Source organism: Juglans regia, chromosome 1, assembly GCF_001411555.2.
Source record: "Juglans regia cultivar Chandler chromosome 1, Walnut 2.0, whole genome shotgun sequence".
NCBI classification, from domain to species: Eukaryota; Viridiplantae; Streptophyta; class Magnoliopsida; order Fagales; family Juglandaceae; genus Juglans; species Juglans regia.
The window spans coordinates 19,139,081-19,148,906 of record NC_049901.1 but is presented as its reverse complement, the minus strand read 5'-3'; positions in this window follow the sequence as shown (position 1 = coordinate 19,148,906).

Below are 9,826 nucleotides of genomic sequence, written 5' to 3'. Positions count from 1 at the left end.
GACTATCAACCTCTTCATGTGGTTCGTCTGCCTCTGGAATGAAATCATATACATTTTTTGGTGCGAAATTCTCTTCTACCCGCCATGGGTTTCCGTACTCCGGATAATCTAAATAATAAACTTGATTCGCTTGGCAAGAGAGAACGAAATGATCGTCCTTATACCATTTGCGAGATGTATTAACACTCACAAAATAATCATTGTTACGCACTCCCAACCTAGGATTTAAGACATCCCACCAATTACATTTAAACAACCAGACCATATATCCCCTCACGTATTTTAATGCTATAATATCTTCCACAATTTCGTAGAAATCCATCTTATCATCCCCATGGCTTCCTCCGACTACAACCCCACAATTTTGAATTTTCCTATATCATTCTCTATCAGTTGTGTGAAATTTATATCCACACACCAAACATCCTGAGTACTAGATAGCCCGCCTGGATGGAACACATGTTAGAGCATATAGTTCTGCTGAGATTTCTTCTGAATTTTCACCATATTTCAATGCAACCTATATTAATAAATATTATTATATAGAAAAAAGTAAAGTTTAGTGGTATGAAATTCATATTATAAAATGGGGCTTAACAATAAATAACGTATGTTCAAACCACGAGGCAAATTCCTATTCGTGCGTCTTTTCTACATCAGTTACACCATTCAAGCTAAGTAGTTGTATATGTTCACTGTGCATGTTCGTGTTCATGTTTAATTTGTATGAAGTTATACTATATTATTATACATAAACTTAAAGATAAATTGATTTAGAGGATCATGACTAACTTCAAGTAGTGATTAATCTCTGCGCAGTTATTCAAAACATACCATCGAGCTCTTTCAAACTCTCATCCACATAGATCGTAGCTCCCTTGTGCGCCTATGAGACGCACGGTCTGGGAAAATACAGTAGATGTCGATGAGACTCCCATCTCTCGTCCACCTTCATAATCTAGGTCTGGTCTTGTAAATCTAGTATCAGCCCCACGAAAATACATTGAACAAAAGGTATGCCACTCATTATCGATATACGACTCTGCAATCACACCTTCTGGGCGAGCATTATTACCTACAGATCGCTTAAGTTTTCTCAAAAACCGTTCAATAGGATACATCAATCTATACTGAACTGGGCCAGCAACTAAATCCTCACGAGGTAGGTGTATAGCCAAATAAACCATTACATCAAATAATGAAGGCGGGTACAAACTCTCCAATTTGCAAAATATTACTGCAATGTCAGCTTCCATTTTTAACAATGCATCAACTTTTAACGTTCTACTGCAAATGTCTCTAAGAAATCCTCATAATTCTATGAGAGCTGTACGAACATCTCAAGTAAGCTTTCCACGCACACCAACCGGCAACAGACGTCGTAGAAATACATGACAGTCATGACTTTTAAGACCAATTATCCTCCAATCATGTGTTCGAACACATCTTGTCATGTTTGAAGCATAGCTATCGGGTAATTTGATTTTCATAAACCAATCACAAAATTTCTTTCTCTCATCATTTGAAAGTGTATACCATCCGATGAGCATATAAGCTGATGACCCATTATCTTGCAAATACAACTCCGGTCTTATCTCCAGCTCCTTTAAGTCTTTACGAGAGTTAACTATATCTTTTGTCTTCCCTTCTACTGACATAAGAGTGCCCAATATATTCTCACATATATTTTTCTCGATGTGCATAACATCTAAATTGTGGACAGTGTCAAGGTAGACCAGTATGGAAATTCAAAGAAAATATTTTTTTTTGTCCAATTCAACTCTACTACTTGTTGTTTTCTCTTTCAAACCCTTGTATCTTTTCCAAATATGTTTTCTGAAACATTCTCCAACTGCGCGATAATATCATTCCCAAACAACTCTGGCAGTGATGCCCTGCACTCAACCCTTCCATCAAAGATCGTTCTATTTGAATGTCATCTATGATCATGTGGTAAATAACAATGATGTCTCATAAAACATAATTTCCTACCATGACTCAACCACTGAGACTGAGTATATTTATTGCAAACAGGACAAAACAATACCTTTTGTTCTCCACCCAGACAGATTTCTATATGTTGAAAAATCATTTATTGTCCACATCACTGCAGCATGCATCTTGAACTCCCCCCGACGAGGCCGCATCATACGTACTAACACCCTAATCCCACAACTCTTTCAACTTTGCAATCAGTGATTGCAGATATACATCTAATTCATTCCCTAGTGATCTTGGCCCTGGTATCAATAGAGTCATCATAAAATATGGATCATTCATACACTTCCAAGGTGGCAAGTTATAGGGCATTAATATAATAGGCCAAGTACAATGAGAAGTGCTCATATTGCCAAATGGATTAAAACCATCCGTTGCTAAACCAAGACGTACATTACGAGGTTCTTCAACAAACCATAGATATTTGACTTCAAATTTCTTCCATTGTAAGGAATCTACAGGATGCGAGAGAAAGTTTTCATTTCGGACTCTTTCTGTTTGATGCGAAGACATATCTTTGGTAGTCAACCGGGACGTAAACAATCTTTGAAGTCGAGGAATCAACGGAAAATGTTTTTACACTTTTTGGGATACATTACATTTATCGAATGTCCATCTTGACTCATGACACACTGGGCATGAGTCAAATTCTACATCTTGCTGCAGTAGAGAACACAATCATTTTTACAAGCGTGGATGATATTATAATCAAATCCTAGCCCTCGCTTCAATTGCTTCGCTTCATAAAAATTACGAGGTACTACGTTATCCTGAGGAAGAGCCTCTTCAAATAATTCTAGCAACATGTTGATGGCTTTGGCAAAAATATGACAAATAGATTTAATATGAAGCAACCTCACCGTGAAAGACAGCTTACTATGACGAGTGCACCTCTCGTACAACTCTCTTTGTGCATCCTCCCAGAGTCTTGCAAAATTATCATGTCCCTCAAATGATTGTGCAAATGTTCCTTCTCCATCTCTCATCCCAAATATTCCTACCCCTAGTTCGCTTAACATCTCAGTTATATCCTCTTCATTATCATCACTGTCATCAGGATCATTCACATTAATGTCGTCTATGTCGATGTCGTTACCCTCCTCCATCTGATCGGTCTGACTGCTAAATCTAACTCATTTGGGAAATGATTCGCCATGTAAGACTCAAGGTGAGTATTTCAAATCAATTCCATTTACAAATAAATGATCCTCCACTACGACCAAATTATAAGAATTAAGATTTTTGCACTTCTTGAACGAACATCTTATAAATCCTTGACTGTCAACACTTATGCGAGCAAAATCTATAAAAAACTTCACCCCTTGTGCATACTCCTTATAGTCTCGTCCAAGTCTATCTCTCAGTAGCATCCAACTTTTATCCATTGTATGTCTTAACACTTGTCGGATGTCTAACTTTTATAAGGTAGTTGATCCTATCCCATTCGAAAGACTATCATCTATATCGCATATATACTCAGTCCTAAACTCTAATGTTAGTACAAATTTCAGCAACATTTTCCTACAATTCTCCAATTATGCTAGTCACAATAAGTCGCCAACCCTATTAATGGGCTGACAAACTTACAAACCACATACCCGAAGAATGTAAGGAATCGTTGAACCAAAATTTTAATTGATTAACACAAGAGTTTAAACTGAATATATCTACCATATAGATGATAGAATCTCAAACTGTCCACTTTTGACAATTTAAGAGTTGTACCCAAACATTCCTTAAGAGAATATTTGGTCACAACTCTCGAACGGGTTTAAAGTTGAAGTACATATAAAAACAACCCTAAAATTCAAAACTATCCAACTCCTAATACAATCATACAATGAAATCACATTCCAAATCACAAATACATTGCAAAATTACATTCCTAATCACCAATATTATAAATATTTTATAAGTATTAAACATTAATTTAACTATGAACAATTACTATGTTATATTATATTTTAAGTTTCTAATTTAATTTTAGTGCATAATATTTTGTAATTATACTATATTATTTTTTAGTTAAATTTTTTATAAGTATTAAACATTAATTTAACTATGAAGAATTGTTATGTTATGTCTATATTTTAAGTTTCTAATTTAATTTTAGTGCATAATATTTTGTAATTATACTATATTATTTTGTAATTAAATGTTTTAGTGCAATTAAACATTAATTTAACTATTAAAAATTGCTATGTTATATCTATATTTTAAGTTTCTAATTTAGTTTTAGTGCGTAATATTTTGTAATTATATTATAATATTTTTATTTAAATTTTTATAAGTATTAAACATTAATTTAACTATTAACAATTGCTATATTATATCTATATTTTAAGTTTCTATTTTCATTTTAGACATTAATATTTTTTAATTATATTATATTATTTTTTAATTAAATATTTTATAAGTATTGTACATTAATTTAAGCAATTACTATATTTTTTAGTGCAAAATATTTTGTAATTATACTATATTATTTTATATTTTTATATCTTATAATTTTATAATGGTTGTTATATTAGGATTCTGATCGAACAAGATTCTTATCGTACAGGATCCCGTTCGAACTAACATTATAGCATTCGAACAAGACTAATCCAAATTCCAGACATGAAACAGAGACATAACATTTTGCACAAAACACAATTTTCACAATCACAATCTCATTGATGTATATTGGCAGAGTGCCAATTTTAAATGGGATTACACAAACACAAATATACCAAAAATCTTAACATAATTAATTAAAAACTAAAAATTTTTAAAAATCTAAAAATTATAAATATTACCTTGAATTCAAGCAATCCAAACAAAAGTATCAATCCACAATACCTACATAAGCATAATAAACATTATGAGAAAACCTAAATCATATGCAATAAACTAACATTAATGAAACTCGAAATACAAAAAACATAGAACATAAAAAATGATACCTTTTATAAACCTCTTCTCTCTCTCTCAAGAATCTCTTCTCTCACTAAGTCTATCTCACTCACTCTCTCTCTCTCTCTCCACAACACTCTCTCATACTCACAAAATCGTCTGCTGTGCTCTGCCTCCAGATAAATTTTCATCAACTATGAAAATAAACTGGACATTTACGCAGTCGAACACGAAAATTTCAAATAGGCGCCAAATCTGCCGCAATTTATTTCACATTTGAATGTGCAATTTTGTTGTTCGAACTAACAAATCAGAATATTGCTTGGCATATTCTTCAAATATAGACCAGCTCAAAGGGCATTTTCGTAACACTATTTGACCACTGCGTTCGAATGACAAATTTTCATGTTCGAATAAACAAACATTCAGAGTATTTGGCGCGAAGTTTCTCTCCAAACATATTCCATGAGATAACAACCGTTCAAACGAGACATTATTGGGTTCGAACAAATCACAAAATATTTTAATATTATATAGTATATAATAACTATATATTATAGGAACTATTTTATATTATAATTGATAATATATAATGTACTACAAGTCTAATAGTTAATATAATACTTATACTATATACTAACTATTAGTAGATAGTACTTATTAATATATATATACTTTTGGTCTTCTAATTTTACATTATATATTATATAACTTACTACCTTGTAATATAAAATATAATAAGTATAGTTATAGTAACTTATAATAGTAACTAGTAACTATGATAACTATAGTAGTTACTATAGTTATCATAACTTGTATAATTATCATAACTTATAATACTTGCACTGTAGTAGTTATAGTAACTATAGTACTTATGATAACTTGTATAATTATCATAACTTATAATACTTACACTGTAGTAGCTAAATAACTAATAGCTACTATATATATATTAATTATATTAACTTATATGGTTATCATAACTTATAATAGCTATAAATATATAGTAACTATATATAATACTTATACTATAGTAGCTATATAACTAATAACTACTATATATATTAATTATTTTAACTTGTATAGTTATCATAATTTATAATACTTACATTGTAATAGCTATTAAAGTCAATATATATAAATTTAAGTATTAATTATATTAACTTGTATAGTTATCATAACTTATAACTGCTATATCTATATAGTAACTATATAATACTTATTTGTAGTAGCTATATAACTAATAGCTACTATATCTATATTTATATTAATTATATTAACTTGTATAGTTATCATAACTTATAATAGCTATAGCTATATAATAACTATATATACTACTTACCCTGTAGTAGCTATATAACTAATAACTACTATAGTTAATAACTACTATAGCTATATAGTAACTATATATAATACTTACACTGCAGTTATATAACTAGCAACTATAGTTAGTGTTATAATATTATATAAACTATACGAGTATAGTTATCATAACTTATATATAGTAGCTATATAATTAAGCCATTGTAATTATACGAAGTACTTAGTATAATAGAATAAATATATTTACAAATAATGTACTAAATATATTAATTAAAAGTATTATAATACTATTATTAGTTTTATTTTTATACTTTTGTACTTTGTAATATTAGTATTATTATATATTACTATTAGTAATATAATTATAAATATATTAATATAATAACCGTTTGAATGGATATTTATTCAGTTCGAACGAGACGCCACGGTCATTATAGACGTAGTTCGAATACAGTGAAACAAAACTCTCACATTTGAACCAGCAACTGCCGAGAGCCTCCGAGTTTGCCCCTTATCTCCACCACAAAAACCGCCATTCAACCGCCGTAGCAACCCAACATTTGAACTTCTACGAGATATGGGTCAACTCTTCATCTCTGTTGTTTAGTTTTTTGCACGAATGGGTTGTGTTTGGGGGGTATGGATTTCGAATCCGAAATCCATCCATTTTGGTGTATTCCATAGAAATAACATCAAAATAATCGGTAGAAAGTTTTTCAGTTCGGGGCTGAGTCGACTTAGCCATGGTTGTTTGGTTTCTTCCCGTTCGAACTAACTCTAGTCCGTTCGAATGCTCAGTTGCCAAATAACATTATCTCTGTTCGAACAAAATAAATTCGTTCGAATGAACAAAGATTTCCGGTTCGAATGAATAGAATAGTCCATTCGAATAGATTTTACTAGTTCGAATGGACTATTCTCTGTTCAAACGAATTATTTCAATTCAGTTCAATATACTATAATTCTTGAATAATATAATTTAAATATTATGGTTAATTATATTCTTACTTTCCTTATAGTTAAACAATATATCAATAGTATCCAGCAGAAGAAAATGTATGAGAGATCAGCCCAGGCAAAGTAGTGGAGCAGCTCATACTCCAGAGACGAGGCCTATACTTGTTGAGCGTTTAGTCATTTTATTTGACTTATCCGATCTTTCATGGGAGGGACGGAGCATACAGTCCATCTTCACCGAGCAGAGATGGATACCAATCTGTGAGCAGCGGGGGACTGCATATCCAGATATGGTCGGTGAGTTCTACCGTGCCATGGGAAAACTTAGCGCTGATGCTCTGTTCTACACCCTATCGGTCCGGAGAGTGAGTATTAATTTCTCTCCCCGCATTATTACTGAGTTCCTTGAGATCTTGCGCGTGGCTGATGCATATTCTACAGCGGCTACACAGGGACCAGTGGCTGCACCATCTGATTTCGACACACCGGCCGCATCCTCCACGCTAGCCCCGAATGTAGTTTCAGATGCTAGTTCGGATGGTAGTGAGGATGAAGATCTACCTGATGATGGTCTCACAGACGATCAGGTGCGTCAGCTATTGTGAGACCCATTGGCTCTTCCATATGATGGGAGCATGGTGATCCGACAGGCCAATTGTATAGCATTTTTCAGAATGCTTAATTTGATTGTTAGCTATAACATCGATCCGAAAAAATACAAGACTGATTTTGGGATCGATTGAGCCAGATTTTTGCTGCTGATAGCACGGAGGGATCCCATTCGATCGGAGTCACGCTTTTCCAGTGAAGGTAGTCTACCATTTGTACTGCTTATATCTAACTTCCTTTCGATCGGGGGTTACAGTGTTTGTGATTGAGCAGAGGTCGCCACAGATGAAGTCTCTTAACAAGATCACATTCAGCAAGAGCAAGGGGCACTTGCAGAAGACTGCACTAGAACAGCCTAGTGATCCTCCCACAGATCTAGCTTCTAGTAGTACTGCCGTTGTTGAGAGACAGCCTCCTGGGGCTACTTTGGATCAGGTACGAGCTCTGTTTGTGAAGTTCGTTGAGCCCATCATAGAAAAGCTTAGGGATCTGGAAAGAGACATTAAAATGTTACAAGAGCATATTAATCTACTTAGGCAATAGTGACCGTTTTAGTTATTATTTTACTTTTGTATGTTGTATTGAACATTATATGTTTGTGATGTAATTAATGTATGGTTTTTATTTTTCGTGCTTGCTACCTTGTTTATTTTTTTAATTTTACTTACCGTTCATGATAATATAAAAATGATACTATCTTTAAAGTTATATTTATATAAGTTTAATATAAAATTAATCACATAAAATTAATTTATGAATTTATAAATATTTTAACTCACTGCAAATCATAATATATAATATATACACATTTTTATATTTTGAAAATGATAACAAATTAATGGAAAAAATATTTATTACTTTAATAGGAAAAATATATGCACAAATCCATACTAATAAACAACTTAATCGAAAAAATGTCCATTCAAACAAATAAATTTAAGTTCGAACGGTTATTAATTTTCCACGGAAAAAATAAACTTAGTTTCCGCCAATTTTATTATTCAAACAAATTATATACTGTTCAAACAGACATTAATTCCATGTTTGAATCTATTTTGTTCCGTTCGAATAGTTTTCTTTTTTTGAGATAATTTTGTTAGTCATAAAATATCTTGTTCGAATAGATATTTATCCGTTTGAATAAATTTAGTAGTTTAGGCATTTTTGGAGATGATTTCATCTCTAAAAATAATTTTTAGAGATGAAATTTAATTCGTTCTTAACAAATTTTATCTCTAAAAGTAAAATCTCTTGTAGCGACTATTGTGACATGTGTTAAAGGAGAATATATCATGAGTACTTTTGACCCTCTAACTATTGAGACAGTTTATAGTACTTTGCATCTTAAATTATTGCTAGTACTACTGATCACATGTTGCATCTTTAAATTACAAAAAATGAAAAGAAAAAAACACATGGCATAATTTTGACTATCAATATCAATATAAGTGTAGAGTGGATATTGTAACTTTTGGTAGTTTGAAGGTGTTTTTATAAATGGTTTTTATTTATGTTCTACGTAGAATGCATAAAATCTGTTACTTTGTGGGTGAAATCATGTGGAAGAAAAGCTTGTAAGTACCTGAGTTGATTCTTGTATTATTTACAAATAGGTTTGCTAAGTATCGATCGAAGTAGAAGAACGATCTCTCTTTCTCTACGATATTTACAAATAGTAGTGATCAGTTACTGGAAATGATCAGAATGGATACATTACAAGAGTTTGTGTAGACAAGAAACTCTTCTACGCATGGTGAGATTTTTGGGTTTTCAAAGGGTAGAAATTGAGATGGATTCGAAGTTAGTAATAGATTGGTTGAAGAAGAAAATGTGTGGCCTTTGGTATTTGGAAGACTACTGGGAGGAGTTGTTAAGGTTACTTGATGGTCTGATTTTCCACTTTCAACATGTTTATAGAGAATGAAATTCTTTGGTTGATGGCTTTGCTCGTTTGGGTGCTGATGGTGTTAATAAAACATGGAATAATAGTTCAGATTTATCTCGGTTTCTTAGGTGTATTTTCCGTTTGGATAAAAGCGGATGC